At 37.1% G+C, this 6,087-nt stretch overlaps 2 long non-coding RNA genes across 2 annotated transcripts; one reads left to right on the forward strand and one right to left on the reverse strand.

The window, feature by feature from the left end:
* Window positions 1–642: 642 nt before the first annotated feature.
* On the reverse strand, window positions 643–1,049 carry LOC128379106 (uncharacterized). The gene is made up of 3 exons (XR_008323382.1): window positions 991–1,049; window positions 815–880; window positions 643–713 (listed from the first exon to the last, which is right to left on the reverse strand). It is a non-coding gene; the product is annotated as an uncharacterized LOC128379106 (long non-coding RNA).
* A 4,426-nt stretch (window positions 1,050–5,475) lies between these two features.
* Window positions 5,476–5,882, forward strand: LOC128379107 (uncharacterized). Its single transcript, XR_008323383.1, has 3 exons — window positions 5,476–5,534; window positions 5,645–5,710; window positions 5,812–5,882. It is a non-coding gene; the product is annotated as an uncharacterized LOC128379107 (long non-coding RNA).
* The last annotated feature ends 205 nt before the right edge of the window (window positions 5,883–6,087 follow it).

A 6,087-nucleotide genomic window follows, 5' to 3' on the forward strand; every position in this document is an offset into this window, starting at 1 on the left:
AAAGAGCAGCCCGGTATGTTTTACCCATCTATGGTTTTTAATCTGAAATGGTAGCAAATTCAGCTACAAGAGCAGCCTGGGGTTGATTAACACTTAATATTCAAAGTGATATAGTACTAAGTGGGATACTGAATGTCATCTAGGTCAATTAAAAGTAACAAAATAAACTAATCATTTACTGTAAACACAATCTGCTTTATTATTATTATTTTAAATAAACTGCTACACCATATATACAAAAACAGACAGTATTAAATAAAATGAAAATACAACAACAAATACTTAAATAATGATGAAAATCAACAGGCACCTAAAACAAGGTAACACAAATGGTTGATAAATAAAATATTAAGTTGAATTAGTTCTGAAAACTATGTAAAAATGTGCAAAATATTTGGTAAAAATAGGGAGGGAAATACAAAACACACTCCTGTAATTCAAACATTTGACTTTTATATGTAAAAAACACAGCATTGAATAAAATAAACAAAGAAATATCAAATAAAATAGAAAGTTAAATAATTACGTCTGAAAACTATGTAAAAATGTCTCTTCGGGAATGTGAATGTGTCCTTTATAGGCAGTGGCCCTCTTAATACCTGTTCAGTCCTTTCTGAGTCTGATAGGAAAGAGGGACACTCAGCGGAGCTGCTGATCCCTGCTGCAAACTGGATGCTGAAGAAGATCATTCTCGATGACCAAAGATGAAGGACCTATAGGGAAATTAAAATAATATTTTTGGACAAAATTATTAATCTCAGAATATTCTGCAGTACACTGAGCAATTATAAAGGCTGTTTTGTTGTTAACTTACCAGGTACAGCTGAGGTTGCAGAGAGGACAGTGGGTACAGTGGATGTAGCAGAAGATAGAGATGGACCTGAGATGAAAAACATGTCCCTTGTCATATGATTATATTTTATATTATTACATCTTAATGAGATAATTTGACTAGAAATTAACTATATATGGTGACAGTTTTTCGATTACCTGATTCATCAGCCTGGGCTGCTCCTGAGGAGGTGGATTGCCCCTGGACTGAGTCACTGCCTCCTCCAAAATACTTTAACAGTGCTCCTGGGGAAGTTTCATATAACGTATGAATAGGGAGTTGATTTTTATTTACTCACACAAATTACTGTGCTCTGCAGCAAACAATTGCAAACAACATACCTCAAACTATAAGTTAACTAAATTAATTCATTAATGCAAAACCATATTGATTAACGTTATTAAACATTGTTATCAGAAACGTTGTTTTGATGCCAAAAAGCGACCCAGAATAATATATATACACTGAGAATTAACTTTTCAAAGTAGTACACAAACACAAAAACGTTAGCTTGAATAGTAAGCTAAGCTATCTAACCTACCCACAAGAGAGAAGTAGTAAGACATTTTGAACTAATGTTAGCTAGCAAATTTGCTATTATAGGCTAACGTATTTGAAACAAAATGTCAACAATAATTAGGGACTTTCCTAATTTCAGGGAACTTTTCAAAATCTCCTTGACACCAAATGTTACATTACCTTTATCTTGTCGTTTTTTCTCCTCTTCATCTTTCTTCCTTTTTCTCTTTTCTGCCCCTGAGGGGTAAGTCCTTTTTTGCGACATCCTTCACCTGCTCCTAGCTCCTAGATGCTGTGTGCGCACAGCACGGTTGGGTGCACTGCATACGTTACTAGCGGAGGTCAAATGTCAAGCAGTGAGGCAGTAGGAAACTACACTCTGCTTGATATCATGTTAACAGACTCTGTTAACATGATATTGTTGTTGGTTTTTTGTGGGGTTTTTTTGTACAAGAACGTACATTTGATAATATATGAATTATCATCACGCACACATGGAAAAAAAATAATTAATTGCTTTTTTATTTTTTAAGTTAGTTGCTCTAGGGGGCCCCCTAGTGGTCACGGGGCCCTAAGCAGCTGCTTAGTTCGCTTATGCCTTGGGCCGGCCCTGATTGGAGATTAGTTATTTAAAACAATGCGCACATTTACAACATAATCAACCTTGTTATATTTAAACTTTATTTAGATTGTATTATGTTAATTATGTGAGTTTACAGGGCCCTAAGGCTTCATGAAAAGTTTGGAGTGAGATTACATCTGTTAGGGCCGGACTCGAAATTCTGTGCGTTTTGGCCACAGTGGCCCCTAGGGGCCCATCCAGTTCTCCCAATTATTTTTGTGTTCTGTGATGCACAGCCATAATTCATATAGGCTACAGACATAGTGGTATCTATCTGTGGGCAACACCAAAAGAGTGTTTCACCAAGATCTGTATGTGATGTTTTATTAGACCCAACAATAAATAAGACCTCCATTTTTGAACCTCTGTGTCTTACAGTTTTGTTTCACTAAAGATGTTTTTTCCCTTTAGATTCACACACTCAGTACTAAAACTATCAAATATATTTTTTTCATTATCACAGGACTGTGTTTCCTACCTGCCTGTTTTCCCCATGAGTACATTCTTGTCAAACAGGCTTTGACTTGGTTTGAAGCTCAGAGATACTGCAGGTCAATGTACAAGGACCTGGCCACGGTTGTCAACGAACAAGAACTGAGCAAGCTGGTGGACACTACACGAGAATATTTTAATGGTCATGTCTGGATAGGACTGACTGATAAAGTTCACACTTGGGCATGGACATTTCAAAAGGGGGGTTATTATGGTGGAGGAGAGGCAGAGTTCAGGATGTGGAATGGTAATGAACCCAACAACCATGGGGGATATGAGAACTGTGCAGAAATACTGTATAATGGGTCATGGAATGATCTGCCTTGTGGATTAAAAATACCGTTTGTCTGCTACAATGGTAAGAAAACATAGTCATAGTGGCAAATAGCCATAGTAACTAATATTACTACTGCACATTTGGTAAACCATCAAGAAAGAATTAAGTAGTTCTGACTTGGTCCTGTGCAGTATCTACTGAAATCTACCTGCTGCTAGCTGCATGAGATGTTTACATGAATACAAAAGAAAAGTCCATGGACCATTGTGTCGTCCTCACACCACACGTTGGGCCTCATTCACAAACAGTGTGTACACACAGACTGTGTTTAAACTGTGCGTACGGATGTTTGACACACCAATCTAGGATTCATCAATATTTTCTTACCTAAATTTGTTCACAGAGTACAAACAAATAATGATAATGTTGCTCAACCCCATGCATTTATTTATGTAGACATTAATCTATGTTTGCCAGCTGCTTTTTTAATTAATATAAAACCAAAATGGCAAATGTTTTCAAAAGTAGCATTGTTTAGATATTTATTGATGATCAAGTCTAACCTTTTTCAATTTTGCTGAAACATATTTGAATGGAGTGTAGAAACAGAGGCGGCTTCCAGTTTCATCTTTGTGAATGAACCTAAGGACTGGAACGCGGCTCAAAGGTACTGCAGGGAGAACTACACTGACCTGGCCAGTGTGCGGAACCAAACTGAGAATGAACTGATAAAAAACATGATAACTTCAAATGCATGGATCGGTCTCAGGAGAGACACATGGAGGTGGTCAGATGGGCACCCTGCTTCATTCACAAAATGGAAGTCTCAGAAACCAACTGGTAACATCAATATCCCCTGTGTGGTTTTACATAAAGGCCACTGGGAAGAATGGCATTGTAGTACTAAATATTTCTTTGTCTGCAATGGTAAGAAAAATTTAAGACTTGTTTCATTGTTTTCATGTTGATATAAATCACAACTTTGGAGACACTTTGCAAGTAATGTATGAAAAACACATTTTTATATTCATATTTCCTCCTTAAAAAGTGCAAACGAATCTGCGTTTGGTGAAGATAAAACTAACCGCCAATGACTCCTCTGTGAACATGGAGAATGCAAGCAAGGACATCATGCAACAGGTAATGAGATTAGTGCATGAAGATTACAGCGGTTGGGTAGTTAGCACTGTTGCCTCATAGTTTGCATGTTCTCCCCATGCTTGCATAGGTTTTCTTCCATTGTCAAAAACATGTAAGTTAGTGTCATTTTCCTGTCAGTGAATTTCACTGAGTGAAAAATAAAGTACCCATACCTTACTTTATACTGATATGTTGCTATTTCATTTAGCAATTCAGGAACAAAGTGGTTGATTGTTTAACATTCCTTTTTCACCATAGGTACAAGTGCAAAACAAGAGCAAGGACACATGACAGAAAATAGTTTGTGTGGCAAGCATGCATAGAAAGATTATAATAAATAATATTTATTCCAACCTATTGAATGGATTAAGCTTGATCAGGCCAGTCATTTCAGATTGAGAATCAGATTCATGTAACACATTAGTTGTAAGGCCCTCCCTCAGTCAGTAGGGGGCTCTGTAACACACAGTAAGCAAGCTGGCCAGTAAACTGTTAAGAGTTCACCTGTCTTCACCAGTGAAACCACATGATTTCATCCAACAGTAACTGACCTACTTCACCATTAGAGGAATGGGTGACATGGGTTCATCATAGAGATCAAGTGGGCCCTCCCATAATTTACTGTACATAATAATGGTCACAGTAAGGTTCAAACAGGGCCGGCCCAAGGCATAAGCGAACTAAGCAGCTGCTTAGGGCCCCGTGACCACTAGGGGGCCCCCTAGAGCAACTAACTTAAAAAATAAAAAAGCAATTAATTATTTTTTTTCCATGTGTGCGTGATGATAATTCATATATTATCAAATGTACGTTCTTGTACAAAAAAACCCCACAAAAAACCAACAACAATATCATGTTAACAGAGTCTGTTAACATGATATCAAGCAGAGTGTAGTTTCCTACTGCCTCACTGCTTGACATTTGACCTCCGCTAGTAACGTATGCAGTGCACCCAACCGTGCGGTGCGCACTCAGCATCTAGGAGCTAGGAGCAGGTGAAGGATGTCGCAAAAAAGGACTTACCCCTCAGGGGCAGAAAAGAGAAAAAGGAAGAAAGATGAAGAGGAGAAAAAACGACAAGATAAAGGTAATGTAACATTTGGTGTCAAGGAGATTTTGAAAAGTTCCCTGAAATTAGGAAAGTCCCTAATTATTGTTGACATTTTGTTTCAAATACGTTAGCCTATAATAGCAAATTTGCTAGCTAACATTAGTTCAAAATGTCTTACTACTTCTCTCTTGTGGGTAGGTTAGATAGCTTAGCTTACTATTCAAGCTAACGTTTTTGTGTTTGTGTACTACTTTGAAAAGTTAATTCTCAGTGTATATATATTATTCTGGGTCGCTTTTTGGCATCAAAACAACGTTTCTGATAACAATGTTTAATAACGTTAATTACAAACGCGGTGACGTTTGCTAGCAATATGGTTTTGCATTAATGAATTAATTTAGTTAACTTATAGTTTGAGGTATGTTGTTTGCAATTGTTTGCTGCAGAGCACAGTAATTTGTGTGAGTAAATAAAAATCAACTCCCTATTCATACGTTATATGAAACTTCCCCAGGAGCACTGTTAAAGTATTTTGGAGGAGGCAGTGACTCAGTCCAGGGGCAATCCACCTCCTCAGGAGCAGCCCAGGCTGATGAATCAGGTAATCGAAAAACTGTCACCATATATAGTTAATTTCTAGTCAAATTATCTCATTAAGATGTAATAATATAAAATATAATCATATGACAAGGGACATGTTTTTCATCTCAGGTCCATCTCTATCTTCTGCTACATCCACTGTACCCACTGTCCTCTCTGCAACCTCAGCTGTACCTGGTAAGTTAACAACAAAACAGCCTTTATAATTGCTCAGTGTACTGCAGAATATTCTGAGATTAATAATTTTGTCCAAAAATATTATTTTAATTTCCCTATAGGTCCTTCATCTTTGGTCATCGAGAATGATCTTCTTCAGCATCCAGTTTGCAGCAGGGATCAGCAGCTCCGCTGAGTGTCCCTCTTTCCTATCAGACTCAGAAAGGACTGAACAGGTATTAAGAGGGCCACTGCCTATAAAGGACACATTCACATTCCCGAAGAGACATTTTTACATAGTTTTCAGACGTAATTATTTAACTTTCTATTTTATTTGATATTTCTTTGTTTATTTTATTCAATGCTGTGTTTTTTACATATAAAAGTCAAATGTTTGA

This window comes from Scomber japonicus, chromosome 18, assembly GCF_027409825.1.
Source record: "Scomber japonicus isolate fScoJap1 chromosome 18, fScoJap1.pri, whole genome shotgun sequence".
In the NCBI taxonomy this organism is placed as follows: Eukaryota; Metazoa; Chordata; class Actinopteri; order Scombriformes; family Scombridae; genus Scomber; species Scomber japonicus.